The sequence below is a fragment of the Platichthys flesus genome, chromosome 18 (assembly GCF_949316205.1).
Source record: "Platichthys flesus chromosome 18, fPlaFle2.1, whole genome shotgun sequence".
Taxonomy (NCBI): Eukaryota; Metazoa; Chordata; class Actinopteri; order Pleuronectiformes; family Pleuronectidae; genus Platichthys; species Platichthys flesus.
In genome coordinates this window covers 6961575-6976368 of record NC_084962.1, presented here as the reverse complement: position 1 = coordinate 6976368, position 14794 = coordinate 6961575, and positions in this window count along the sequence as shown.

The following is a 14794-nucleotide window of genomic DNA, read 5'->3' as shown; positions in this document are numbered from 1 at the left end:
TCTAAGATTGTGGTTTATCTGTGTTGATCCTTTCTGCAGAAAGCCCCTTATTAAATACACGTAGATAACTTTGGTGTTTCCAGCCTCTTGTATTTCCAGATTTCCACCACAAAGGAGGGACAGGTTCAGATTTAGACGTTTACAAAATCAGTATTCAGGAAAATACAAACAAATGCAATAAAAACAACTCAAAATCGTTCTCATCTAAGTCGAGTCTCAAGTCATGAATAACAAGTGAGAAGTTAAGTGGAGTCATTTGTCAGAGTGTCACTCAAGCTAGTCTCACGTCCTCATTCCGTGATTTGACGCTGGATTGAACCAGGAAATATAAACTGTGAGTAAACCGTTTAGATGTGTGGCTCACACATCAGTGTAAGTTGTATGACATGGGGAATTTAGACATGAACATATCAATAGACTTCAGCAGGTGGACGAACAATCACCCTTTCAAAAATGGCTTCATCAGTTTGCAATGTAAATGAAGTTGCCTTTTTCATCGTGCAGACTTCTTCACATACCGTAGTGCAAATTGAGCGGTAACTGAAACACATTCCCAACAAATCAGCCTAAATTAAATTAACCTGAATCAATGGATTTACAGGGTAAAGTCTTTTTTAAAGTTGGTTTTTGAAGTTTTTTTCCCTGATGGTTAAGTGTCCAGCCAAGACCTCTGCTTGGCGCCATGCTGCACACATTTGCAGTAATTTTACATTCTGTGTTTCGACGAGTATGAGCGTATGGTTTCATTTAATGGTGAATAGAAGAGAAATTTAAACCATTTATTAAGAATGTGCAGTTAATCATCTTCAAGGGCCCTGGAGACTAAAGCCTCGCTCATTTTCTACACAGACCGTGTCAGAGGACGTCCACAGGCTTAGATGACCATGAGAGCCCTGCGGTCCCCCTCCCGGTGAATCATCAGAAGAAGAGAGGAGCAACTGGGTTAGAAAATATCTGGTTCTTTCATAAAAAGTCAAGTAAACAAGTCCATGGGCATAGAAAAGAGAAACTAAGTATGACTCATGCTTAAACTCGCTTTCTCATTCTGGGTCACTTTACTTATGAATGTTTTGCTGCCAATATCTACGAAAATGCATTTTTTGGTAGTGTGATCGGTTTCACAGTGCAAACACAATAAAATCCCACACACACCATGCCGATGGAGAAAACAACAAAACCGTTGGGGATAGACAAACACGTAACATCAGTAAATCATTTCCTAGAGTCTTGTATTTCTATCCTGAGCAACAATAAGTATATTTAAAGAAATCTTCAAGCCTGATCTAAAGTTTGCTCAATTCAAATCTAAGTAAACATTTATAAATTTGTCATTCTTTATTGGTAACATTTTACATCACTTTAGTTGTATACATACATATATATGCTTACACTGTTGTTCCAATGCATTAGCATTAGGTCAAAACTTAGCTCCCATGCGCTGGCATTGACCTTTGACAGGTTTGAAAAATATAAATCAATAAACATGTCCAGAACTTACCCCCAGGCAATTTACCAAGTTTGATGCAAATTGGAATAAAACTTCCTAATGCTTGGTTACAACACATTTATCCACAACTGTGTAGCACTGGTGTAATTACATTCTACATGTAATGTATGGTCTTATTAACAAGATACAGTATTTTTCTTAGATTTGTTTGTTTCTTTACTTTGTTGTGTGTCACAGAATTGTGTCTTATGTGAACTGTTCACACTGTAACATACTGGCCCTGAGGCAGAGAGGATGGGAATACCTTGAGAGTCGTTCCCACAAACAACTGAGTCACTGCTGTCAGACATTTTTCCGCCCACTTAACGGAGCCAGTCTCAAGTTTGACTGGTAAAAAACTCGGAACCTCGAAAAGAACCAAGGTAAATTGAAGAAAGAGGCGAGAGCAGATAGCCTCTTTCTTCCCTGATAACCCTGATACATAGATTTTGCCCGAGGATTTACTGAATATCAAAACAATCTCATCAGTTCATCAACTCCCATCTGCGCTCACTGTGCTCATTACTGTGGATAGCATATCAAACATTAGTGCTTATATTACAGCTCACGCTTGGCTACAGTCTTCTGGCCGTTCCAATTTGCGGCAGGCATCCGCTATTTCTTGAAACCCATTTGTGTACACATGAAGAGTATGAAGCTTATATCTACAGAGAGATGAATGCAGGCTTAATTTGTGTATGTAGATAGTGTGTCCTCTGAGTGGCAGGATGAAGTTTACCCCTGCAACCAATCGTAGAGGAACATTTAACAAGTGGCAGGCTGTTTGTAATTGTGACTTTCAATGTTTACCCTATTAAAGCCGTCCGCCACGCTAAATCAAATGTTCCTGTGAATAACAAAGCTTGGGACTGATGAAGTTGGCACTGATTAATTAAACAGGCAGTAATTGAGGTGGTTGTGGGCCTGAGGTAACAGTGGAAGCAGTACGACGCACTACAGCCCATCAAGATGAATGGCATCTCTTGTTGATTAATTCCAGGTCAAAGAATAATATGAGCAATGCTCTGTGCAACCCCCCCCCCCCCCCCCCCAAAAAAAAAAAATCCTCTTTCTCTATCTCTTCTCACTCTTCTTTCACATCTCTTCCAGTTGCTCTCCCTTTTTTTCTGTTCTCAGGATGATTGAGGTATAGAGGTAGAAAACTCTGAAAAACATAATTGGATCCTTGAATTCTTTATGGCGACAACATTCCCCTCTGACTCACCGCATTTCCACATTAAATCCGTAGGATTTGAAAAAAAGAATCCTTTCATATCCACACTTTTTAAAATCCCACAATGCCTAAATCACATCACAAGCGTTGGCTTCCCAAGTGGTTTCACCGCCTGCTCCGACAGTTGTATAGATTTGCAGTCAAATTTATCAGTCAAAGTAATTTGCAATTAGCCGCGGCGTGCCTCATGTGTACGGTCGAGAAACGGCGTAAACACCGGTCCACCGATTTGAGACGCAATCTTTGGCACGGTCCGTCCCTGTTGAGCCAGGTAATTCCATTTGTCTTGTTAGTGAAACGTGAGTATGTGTACACCAGCGGTGGTTGTGCGAGAAAGGATTAGCTGGAGTGAAAGATGGGGAAAAAACACTGCTTTCAAGCGTACAATTCAATTTCAAGTACAATGCTAGTGAAATCAAGAGCTAGTTTCAAATTCCTCCACTGCTCTCTAAGGACAGCCGCACTGTATTTCCCGCCTTACCACCATTTTGTTGTCTGGGATCACACTGGGACAATCATGGCTTACTGACCCTTATCCGTTTCCATGGGGACAGAAAAGCCATTTCAGCCATTACTGAGATTAGAGTCTTATCTGCTTTTGTTCTATTTTGGAATAGCTGATGCAGACTATCAGGAAGCACACTGCAGCTGCTCTGACAGTTATTATCACAGACACGATATATCTACCTCTGGTATCACCATGTATGCCTCTGCTGTTAAACTTCCTCAGCTGCTCTGTGTGGTGCTACTTTGTCTGGAAGCTACTCTGCCTAAGTCTAAATGGCAGCATGATAGCTGCTGTAAGGAAGAGTCATTAAAACAGCACGGGGCAAATGCAATTGAAATTTAGGAAACTACAGAAAGCAACTCATTTAGTCAAGTGAGGAAGACATAATGATTCTTATTATTTTTATTCTACCAAACGATTCGTCCCCCCCAGTGTCGTCTGCATTTCAATATCTCACAGTCCAGGGGACGAGAAGTGAACAGAATGGTGAAGAGTGGGAATATCCACCTCTGCTGGAGCCACCATTGCAAACCCCTGAGCAACCCAATTTTCTACATCAATATGTCTGATGAATAAATCCCCCTGGTGCAGCCCAGTGCATATGTACTTTTAATTTAGAGCCACTACCGATAGAATATGAATATGTCTTGACTGTGTGGTCCCACAGTTGGAGTGTTCAACGAAACATCAGTGCAAAGATGACTCACCTCTCGTCTCCCCCTCTGCACACAAATACTCACTAAATGTACCAAAAGGAAACTGACGGTCACACACAGACACGAATAAAGAACTGAGACTGACAAAAACGTAAGAATTGAGGTGCACAAGAAGCACACCTAAAACACGGTCAGTCGTTGAGTTTAATTAGTCATTCAACTCTCCTGCATGTAGTTCACCCTGCTTACTCATCAGTGGTCCACTCTACTTTCTGTGTAGACTAGAGGTCCACACAGTTATTTTCTTGCCAAAGTCCAAAAGCATAGATGGAACTAGCACATACAATGAGTGTGAAAGGGTGCTAGCCCTGTGATAGAACTGGGGACCAAGACAGGGCACAAACTAATCTGTGAATTCCCCTAATGTGGAATCAGCAATGCCTTATCTTATCTTATCTGTTTAAGTGACAATAATGTTCTGGTGTATGTATATATTTATTTGTCTTGGCCTATGTTAGAAGTTGCTAGAAATAGTTTTGATCTCTCACGCGGCTCAGTGGCTAGCACAGCAGCATCACAGCAAGAAGGTTCTTGGTTTGTTTGCATGTTCCTCCTGTCTGTGTGTGTGTGTGTGTGTGTGTGTGTGTGTGTGTGTGTGTGTGTGTGTGTGTGTGTGTGTTTGTGTGTGCGTGTGTCCCACAGTCCAATCACTTACAGCCCCTTTTCAACTGGTCAAAAAACCCACTCACATCTGGCATTATGGGAAAGGACTCTACAGTAGATTTGTGTTCAATTAGCTACAAACGGCAGAGGTGGATAAATGACACCAGGTTGAACCTGCTAACGTTGCAATACAGCAAAGTGAGAGGGCTCCTCAAATGTTGCATTTGCGGCGCCAAACAGGACAAAAAAAGGCATAAAAACGCCTTTTAGTGGCAATTGGAAGAGTGGTGATCACCTTTTTAGGAGGTTTACTTGTGATTGTGTGTCTGTGGGTGTTGTCCCTGCAATTTCACTGGCGAACCATCTAGAATGTATTAAGCCTCTCGTCCAGTGTCAGCTGGGATTGGCTTCAGCCCCTTTGCAACACTGGTTGAATGAAATGCCCTATTTTGTCAAGTGTCTTGATCTAAACTCCTCCCATGTATAATTTACTGTAGTTGCCAAATTTGGACTGTGTAACAAAATCAATCAAATTTAGTACTACAATATGACCTTCTAAATACCTGAGTCTAAATACAAGCTGTGTGATGTAAAACAAATTTTATTTGTATAGCCCATATTCACAAATCACAATTCGTCTCATAGGGCTTTAACATGGTAAGATATCCTCTGTCCTTAACCCTCAGCAAGAGTAAGGGAAAACTACTAAAAACTCTTTTACAGGGTAAAAATATGTAGAAACCTCAGAGAGAGCCACATGTGAGGGATCCCTCTCCCAGGACGGACAGAAGTGCAATAGATGCCACGTGCAGCAAAACATCATCAACATTAAAGTTTTTAGCAGCATTGATGAGTGTAAACATCTTGAAGGATAACTTCAATATGAGATGTCAAGCAGTCCAGCTTCAATCATACTCTATGGTCAGCAGCCAGCAAGATCTAGATCCACCATCCAGATCAGATGCCACTTGAGTCCACAGTCACTGCCGCTTATTAGGATCCATCATGAGCCGCTGCCGTGGTCCTGGTCCACCGCCCGTATCTGATGCCAACGCGACAGGGGATCAGCCATTACCACTATGATCAGCCCACACGATATAGAATCCGCCATACTGGATCCACCATTGCGACCTCTGATGCGCGATCCACAAATCGTAATCCATGGTGTGACCACAGAGGCCCTGGATCTGCAGGCGATAAAGCAAAGGGATTCCGGGGAAGGGCCATAGGGATGGAGAAGGGGAAGGAGAAGCTGTAAAGAGAAGCTCCGTGTGTCATGTGTCATAAATTCCCTTTGCGTCTTAGCGTCATCAGGGGTTTTTGCCTTGTAATCAATGATACAATGATACAGGCCGAACTTGAGGCTACACTGAGGCTCAAGGTAAATCTGACTGGCTACTGGTTTGTATGGTAGGACTATGAAAACCATGTGGCCCACTCAGTAGATCAGCCATCATTACCTCTATGCCTTTTTAGACTAAACGCTTCCTATTTTAGAAAATAGAAGAAGTTACATTCTGCCGCACTAATTAGCTCTGACTCTAAGCTTTATCAAAAAGGAAGGAATGAAGAGTAAAATATAGAAGAGAGGATTTAAAATTCAATGAGTCCTCTGCATGATTCTCTGTCTGTATGATGGAGGAGACCTAAATAAAAGTAAAGTAGGACCATGATGAATCTGACTGCTTTCATTCAAATGTGGATCTATTCAGAGTGCCTTATCAGCACATCCCTAACACACACTCAAGCAAAACTGACACTTCAATGCTTTAGGGCACTAAGGCACTGTCCCAATTCCTCTCCCTTGGCCCTGCCCCTTGATATGAAGTGCCCTTCACTGGGAGAGTCCCCCCCCTCCAAACGGAGCCACAGGGGAGAGTGCTGGAAAAAAATGTTCCCCGAGGAATTCGGTCACCACTCTCTGTGTCATCAGTCGTCACTTACATTTATGAGCATTTTTCCCGCAGCGGTCGCCATATTGATTTGCTTCGTCTTTTAATAAAGCCTTCAGGGATTTTGTCTACCCCTTAGTTTTTAGGTGGGTCGTGAAAGCACTATGGTTGAAGGGATGTTTGAAGGGCTAGAGAACTGGGACACTACCCCTTCATGGCCACGCACAAAAAAAAGGGGTAGGGCCAAGTGGTCGAGCTAAGGGGAGAATCCGGACAGGGCATCAAGGTGACTACGGGCAGAAAAGGCATGCGTTGTATTAATTTTACATCAATTTATAATCTTTCGGACGGGTGTTGCAGTTGGTCATACGTGCTGCCCTCCTTTCCACAGCCCTCTGCTCAATAAAGCAGCTCGTAATGACCTCCTCTTCACTCCCGCTTCTCTCTCCTTCCCTTGCTTTGTAGACTGAGCTCTCACAATCCCCAAGGGGACCCGGGGGGGGAGAGTCTGCGTGCTCCGTGTGATGATCAGCGAGTCTTAGAGAGATCCTGACAGCCAATCATCGATCCTGGAGTGGCGTCCTGCTTGGCTTCACATTTCGGGAGAGTACCATTTCTTATATTCCTGCCCGGAGAGCTGTTTCATGTTTGGAATGGACTGGTAGTTTTTCTCTGCCCTGACATGTTGTGGAAAGTGAATCTGATAGATCTGCGCTGTGTTTGTTAGAATGGGCACATGCTGAAGTGCACAGAAGATTTCACCCCCGCTTCCAAAATCAGCATAGATTAGTTACAGAAGAAGCATTTCCTTATACTACCCCCCCCCCCCCCCCCCTTCCTCTCCTTCAGCAGACTCAGTGTAAAGAGGAAAGTTTCCTATTAAAAATGTTCCCAGACCCGGCTCTGTTAGTGTGGAGAAAATACATTAGGGGAGTTAATGTGATTTTGGCTGAGCAGATTAGAAATGTCTTTCATGGTCACATTCCAATATTAGTCCAGAGCTAAGCCTCAATATGTGTTTCTTTTGTGCTTAACCTCATAATGTCAAGAGACCCATAGTCACTTCTGGCATGGATATTTTCTCCAGCTGCCAGCAAAGTTAGTTATTCCACTCATCTAAAGCCTTGTGCAAAGGGAAGAGTTAGGGAAATTACATGCATGTATGTGTGTGTGTGTGTGTGTGTGTGTGTAATATGTGGAGGAGCACGAGTGTGAAAGTGGACATTTGATAGTTATATCGAGCTCCCACTCTGACACACTCCAGTCCACTCGAGCACGTTCGCCACAGAGCCGACGTTTGCACAAACAAACAGACTGGAGTCGATGGCCCTCGCTGATGATCCGTCCTAACAGACTCAGAGTCCTGGCTGTCAGCGGCTGCCAAATCCTCCGAGTAAACACCGGCGCAGACTGATCCACATTCAATTTAAACGACCTCCATCCTGCTGCCGCGTCTCACTGGGGGGAATTCAAATGCCTCAATCACCCCGCGCTCTCTCCCTAACTCAATCCAAGAGGGATTAAGCAGCCGAATCAATTAGGAGCCGCGGCTAAGAAGGCAAAGTCGACTGCTATCTCTTCCTCATTTCCTCTCTCTCTGCGTGCAGCCAAAAAACAAAAGGTGCTTAAGTGCATTATAAATAGCAGGAGTGGTCGACGGCTTGTAATTGGAGCCACTTTCCTCCCGTATTCACATGGAGCACGTGTGACTAGGGTCTGTTTAATTCAATGAAATGAAACATTCAACCACTGCTTTGAAGGTATAGAAGGGACTCAACACAGGCTGCAAATCTCTTCTTATGTCTGATCCTTGACTTTTCCACCCTTCCTCTTCCTACCCTCTCTTCTCTTTCTCCACTAAATCTCGGTGTGTATGCAGAGCCCGCTCTTGCCTCTCTTCGCACCTTTCTCTCCCTCCCGCTCCCCCCAATACTCTGGCCCTGGGAAGAATACACAAGTTCTGAGGGAAACAAGTGTCCCTCAGGCGGCAGGATGAGAGGACCGGGGCTGTTGCTGAGCGAATCCTTCGTTTCTCCCCTTCTCACACTCTCTCACTCTCCCTTCTTCTCTCCCTCTGTCTCTCTTTCTCTCCCCCCCGTCTGTCTCCTCCTCATCCGAGAGAATCAAAGGAGATCAGCTCCCCTCCAGCCCTGTCTTAGAGGGGTTTGACTAGAGAGGAAGGAGAGGGAGCGGGGTGAGGCGCATACTCATCTGGTAGAAGTAACTCAGAGGGCAACACAGAGCACATGGGATGAATGCAATGCAAATGTTTTGCATTTTAGTTAATTTTTTTATTCTATCTATCTATCTATCGACTGACTCACCGCCGGGGCAGCACGGCTGTAGAAGGCTGTGGAGGTCAAAGGTTATCTTTTTAAATATCCATCCTGGTGATCAGACCCTTGTGCGACAGACACGACTGGAAAGACTCTAACGTCACATAACTCCTCAGTGCACTCACGCTCTGAGCTTAAGGCTGTCTTTGTCTATTTTTGTCATGTTCCTCCCTTTATCTTTGCAAACAACTACTGCAATTTTGCTCGCTTGTCTCTTTATTGTTGTCTTTTGTATTTAGTCTCTTGTTGTTCGCTCTTTGCGTCATGCTGCTGTAACACAATCATTTCCCAATTTGGGATAAATAAAGTACGTCTATCAATCTACCTATCCATCTAAATGTATTGATTGATTGATTGATTTTACGATATTGTCAGACACATCAGAAATTTCTTCTACAGCTCCATTTGCAACTTAAAATAAAAAATAACATCCCCTTACATCCACAAAAAATTACTTCATCCATCTTAATTTAGATTATCCAACATTTTTCAACAATCTTCAACCCCAGAGAAATACCCATTTTTATTCAATGTAACAGGCTGTTTAGTTTTGTTGTCTCTGATTTCCCCGGGGTTTTGCCCATTTCTGGACGAAGGTCGAAATAAAAACAAATTGTTAGCCATTTGGCCAGTAACATAATGTGAATGAACATGACTAAAAATAGGCTGGATCTACGTCAGCTAGAATTTCATTGGTAATAGTGGTGAAGAAAACAACTCCCATGATCCTACACTGCTCACAACGTCATTAAAGAAACTTTAGAATCACTGGAGTGCTTCTGTCTTACCCTGTTGATTAGTGTTTTGGATTATTAATGGTGACATTTCAAATTCATGTTCAAAACAGGTTTGGAGTCACAGACAGTGTTATTGACCCTCCTCCAAATGTTGAGTCATCGAGTTTCTCATCTTCAGACCATCTTTGGGTAAATTTACCCTTTAGTGGAGCAGTGTTGAGTTCAAAGTAATGGACAAACACATATCGGGCCTGATCTAGTAAGATCCCTAATAGAGAGTGCTAAATTGTCTGTGCATTATAACAGATTGCATGTTTGGTTGGTTTGCATTTTGCGGTTGATCAAAAAAAAATAAAAGTGCAAACATGGTGGAGAGAGATGCCTCTGATAAGTATGGATTATTTTAGCTTCTATCAATCCAAACATATTCACCGCAATTATTTTCAGGCTTTGTAACTCACAGTGCGTGACACCTGATATTGCATATTCATTAATGCAAAGGTGTTATCATGTTATTCTGGAGGCAATCCTCAGTGCGCATCTTTAGTAGATCAGCTTACTTGTTGTTTTTTTTGTGGGGGTGAAATCAATTTTATACACCTTTTTACACATGTAAACCTTTTGTAGATCAGTTCCTCAGTTTAAAGTAGTATAGGACACCAAGTACACCTGAGATTAATGGGAATTTCTCACATTTTCACAATGATTCATCCAAGATATTTTAGATATATGACCTAAAACAAAGTGAAGCTGATGACTGGTGGAGGAAGTAGGGATATGTGGACTAGGAACCAGGAATACTTGCGAAAAATGTTGGGGCAATCAATCACGTGCAAGAGGATTGATTTTAACGGGATCGATTTCACGAGGAGAGTTTGTAATGCTCTCACTCAAAACCCAGCGCTCCCACTCAACTTCTTCTAGGAGAAGAACTAACGCTTCTCAGGAAATCTAAGCCCAAGCAAGGGGCGGGGCATTTGTCCAATTACAGCTGATCATGTAGCATCTACTCGTACATGCTGTGCAGTGTGTTGAGCGGTGATGAGTAAATGTATAATTTAAGAGGCTGAATGTTGAGTCTCAAAGCCTTCCTGATTTGAATATGGAATGACTCCGATATGTAAAAATGATTGGTCTTTGATTGCTCTGTCTTGGTGCGATCGCTCACGCAGCACGTAAACACTGGCTGACACGGCCCGTCTGCCTCAGTCTGCGTCCGCCCCCTGGGTTTGTTTGCTTATTCCGCTCTTTGCGACTGCATCTGGGTTGCATCTGTCTGTCCATCTGTCTGAATGAGCAATCAATAGTCTCTTCATTAGACAAATGGAAGGAGATGGGAGGAAGCTGCATCAGGAAGCCAATCAGATAGTGTAAGTGGGAGGGAAGGACATTTCAGATCCAAATCGTCTGCGATGAATCACAAGGGCACGGCTGATTCATAGGGCACAGCTTGATTTAGGGCTGGATAGGCGTGATGCAACAGCAAACTGGATGCACTCAAATTGTACCTCAGCTTTAGAGGGAGTCGTACTTGACATTTACTAATGTCTGCAAACTTCAGGGCTTTACATCTTCCTGCATATGGGGCCACACACACGTCAACACAAGGACTTCTCTATATGTATGTTGTTGTGGTTATGGGAAGAAGAGCACATCGTTATCTGTACGGATACATTAAACATTATACATGCATACAGCCTATGCTCATGCTCTCATCTCCTCTCTGCACAACTGTTGATCATCTCCCACTGTCTCTGTGCTTCTTTTCCATCCGGCCGAGGTGGACCTGTTTCCCTTCTATTTTCAATCTGCTAAGCTAAGCTAACTGGCTGTACCTCCATATTTACTCTGGTATTAGTTGTTTCATCTTGACAAATCTTTGCGATCGTGTTTTATTGACCACCACCTCAGGTTAAGTGTCTGTTATTCCAATTACTCTGTCTTTTAATGCATTTCTCTGTTTTTATCACACTTTATTTTATTCTGTGAGCTTTGTTGTTTTTCTACATCTTAGTTGATTTCTCCGAGAGCAATTCATGGATCTTGATGAAAAGAATCCGGCATTTTGAGAGGACTGATATTTAAGAGTTTGTTTAATTTGTTTTTAGATCCAAATAAAATCTGGACCTAGTGAATTTTAATGTGTGTAATAAGGGGACTGTTGAGCCTTAAAGGGGACATATTATGAAAATTCCACTTTTGTAGTGCTTCTACACGTTAATTTGGGTATCTGGCATGTCTACTGTCCCAAAAACTCTGGACTAACCCCCGTGATTTGTTGTGGTTCCTCTATGTCAGAAACTATACACTAGAGTGTGTCGAATGGGATTACGACTGAAATAAACGTCATAGTCACACCATGCCCATGTAGGGAGTCTCGGTACATTGCCTTTGGGTGAGCGAGCTAACGCTAGCCGAGGAGCTCCATAGCTCTTGAGCTAACCGGGCCGGTGGAGCCCGACTAGCGTTAGCTAGCTGCTGCTACCCGTCAGACATTTTAGTGGATGCATAAACAAGGGACCCCCGTGAGATCTCTAAACGTTTACTCAACAGTGTGGAACTGACATGTAATGACACGTCACTGACATATAGAGTCTATCTTAACAAAGAAGTCACATCCCACACGTACATTGAAAGAGTCCTCTCTCCTCCCTGAAACCATTCCTTTGTGAAGGAACTTCACAGAATCCAGTTTCCATTATTTTCAAAACTTCATGCAAAAGTTCAGCAGTCTGAACTCAAGGTAAAAGTAGCTTTGCTGGAATTGCCTTTGTAAAGTTTTTACTGCCGATGGGTCCAGGAAACAAACTTGGAGGCTGCCACCTTGTCTCAAGAGGCTTAAACACCAAGTGTTTCAAGTGTTTCAACTTTCACTGACGGCTGAAGGTCACGTGAGCTCCAGCCAATCTCAAAAATGTTGCACAGAACGACTAACTCTAACCCGCTACAGAAGTGAGCAGTGTTTCATCCGAACAACACATTCAGCCATTTTAAACTATGATAAATAAGAAATTAAAACAGAAAACAAGGAATCAGTGACCGATAAGCTTTTCAAACACAAGCATGTGAGCACGTTCTCCTTTTTCTGCAGGATATGAGGTTGAGTTCCACATTTAGAGCTCCTTCCTCTCTGTCTTTGTGTCCTCTTCATTTGGATGCAGGGAGGTCAGCGAGTGCCGCGGAGGAAGGAAAAGGAGGTGAACCCGAGACCCGTTGGGGAATTTATACGTGGAGTATGAAAAATGGCTGCCTCGCAGACAACATCACTTGGTCCCACTGCTGTCTCCACGGCTTACTGGAGCGCATCATCCTGAACCGTTCCATTTTCAAAGTCCCTGGCTGCTTCCATATTCATAACTATTTTTGTATCAATGTCCAACTCCATTCCACCCCATAGACAAATCATCTGCTTAGACCCAGAATGCTAACCCCATTCTCTGTGCGTTGATTGATCAGTCTCCGATCTCCCCGCAGCAGCTTTATTTCAAATGTGAAAGCAAACATTAGTGGCCTGAACATTAGCCTTCTCCCTTATATTCTATCTCTTTCTCCCTCTCCACATTAGGTCTCTCTCTCTCTCTCTCTCTCTCTCTCTCTCTCTCTCTCTCTCTCTCTCTCTCTTTAAATCACATCCAGGAATCATCCGTCAACGCAATGAGGGAATAATAGGAGCTCTCTCTCGCTAGGTTGAAGTGACTACTGCAGCTTCCATTACGACTGAGACGTGAGTGATTGCCCCGGAGATGAAAGGCAGGAATACGAAGGAAGTGATCTTAGAGAGGGTGGTGCTGGTGTGACTGGTGTCTCCACCTTAGTTTAAAACTGGGAGCAGTGAGATTTCCTCCTCTGTGATGCACCTACACCTCCAACAAACCTGAGTCTTGCTGAGGATATGAGACGGTGTCCTCTCTTCTCTAATACACATTGGCTTTTTATCCTCCAAAAGGGGCTCCTTCAATGAAATATTTTTTTTTTCTTCTTGAAAGTGCTTTTTCTAAGACCTCTCCCTTCAAAAACAAATTGTCTCCTTCCTGAACGTACACAGTATGGCAGCATCCATGGTGGAACTTTAAGAGATGTCCACATGATCTATGTTCCTTATGATGTTCTGCACAATTGCATCAAGAACAAAAGAAAATATTGCTTGAGCATTGTATTGTGCGTTGCTTTGATAAGCAGGCATTCTCCCCGCAAAAGGAAATGTGTCATCTTTTTCTCGAAAGTCTCCGAGCTTTCATCACTTTGTTTGTTCCTCTGTGCCAGCTTTTGTTTCGCCCTTCCCTCCCTCTGAAGGAGTTCTGCGGGGCAGAGGTCTTCACTGTATCTTTCTGCGTCTGCCTTTGTCTCTCCCTTTCTTTCTCCGTCATTTCTTTGTATTGGAAATTTGGAGCCCGGTTTTGTCTCTGTTCCCACACAAAAAAGTTTGATTCAACGAGAGGAACCATCTTTCTTCCTCCGTGTCGTGTCGACAAGGAGGTGGACGGAGGAGTCGTTTCTGTGTTCTCCGCATGTTGCTGCAACTTCTTTTCTCTGGCCAATAGATTCCAGGCACATCTACCTCTTTTACATCCAAATTAACGCAATTGCAATCATTTTTAATGCAATTTCCATTTGAGGAGTTTGCCTCTTTTTTCCCCATTGAGTCATGTTTGACGTCATGAAGGCACCCAGGCGTCTCGTTTCCCTCACTGCTGAATGAAGGCGATAAAACGGGAGTGAATGTTGTTTGTCTCTATTCCCCCAGCAGACAAAAGCCAGATGTTAGTGGGTTTTTGACCTGTGGAAAAGGGGCCTTATACAGTAAAATCTTTTAAGAGACCCACTATGTTTAAATGACAATGATATTAATAGTTTAATGCAAAATCTATTTCTCATGGCCGGTATTAATTTGATAAAATACATTTTCTTATCAGATCCTGCACATTAAGTGCTGCGCATTAGTGTGTGGTGAAATGTTGTGCATCAAGTGTCGAGGGCGTTTACCCTCCCGTGAAAAGAACACATGCACAGGACATCAGCAGTATCCCTTTATGTGAATGAGTTTAAGACTGCAGATCTGCAGTGCATCTGGCTCACATTAATTATTTGTGCTAGGCAACTGTATGCCAAACTGCATGTGTTTGTGAGTGCACGTTTGTCTGCGTGCGTGATACCTCATCATGCAACCATCTGGCCAAAGTCTGAAACACTTAGGTATCACACAGTCGGCTCTGCCAGGTGTCAAGGCGTCCGGGTGCCCAGGTGGCGGGCGTGTCTTGCCAATACCTTTGCCTAATCTGGAT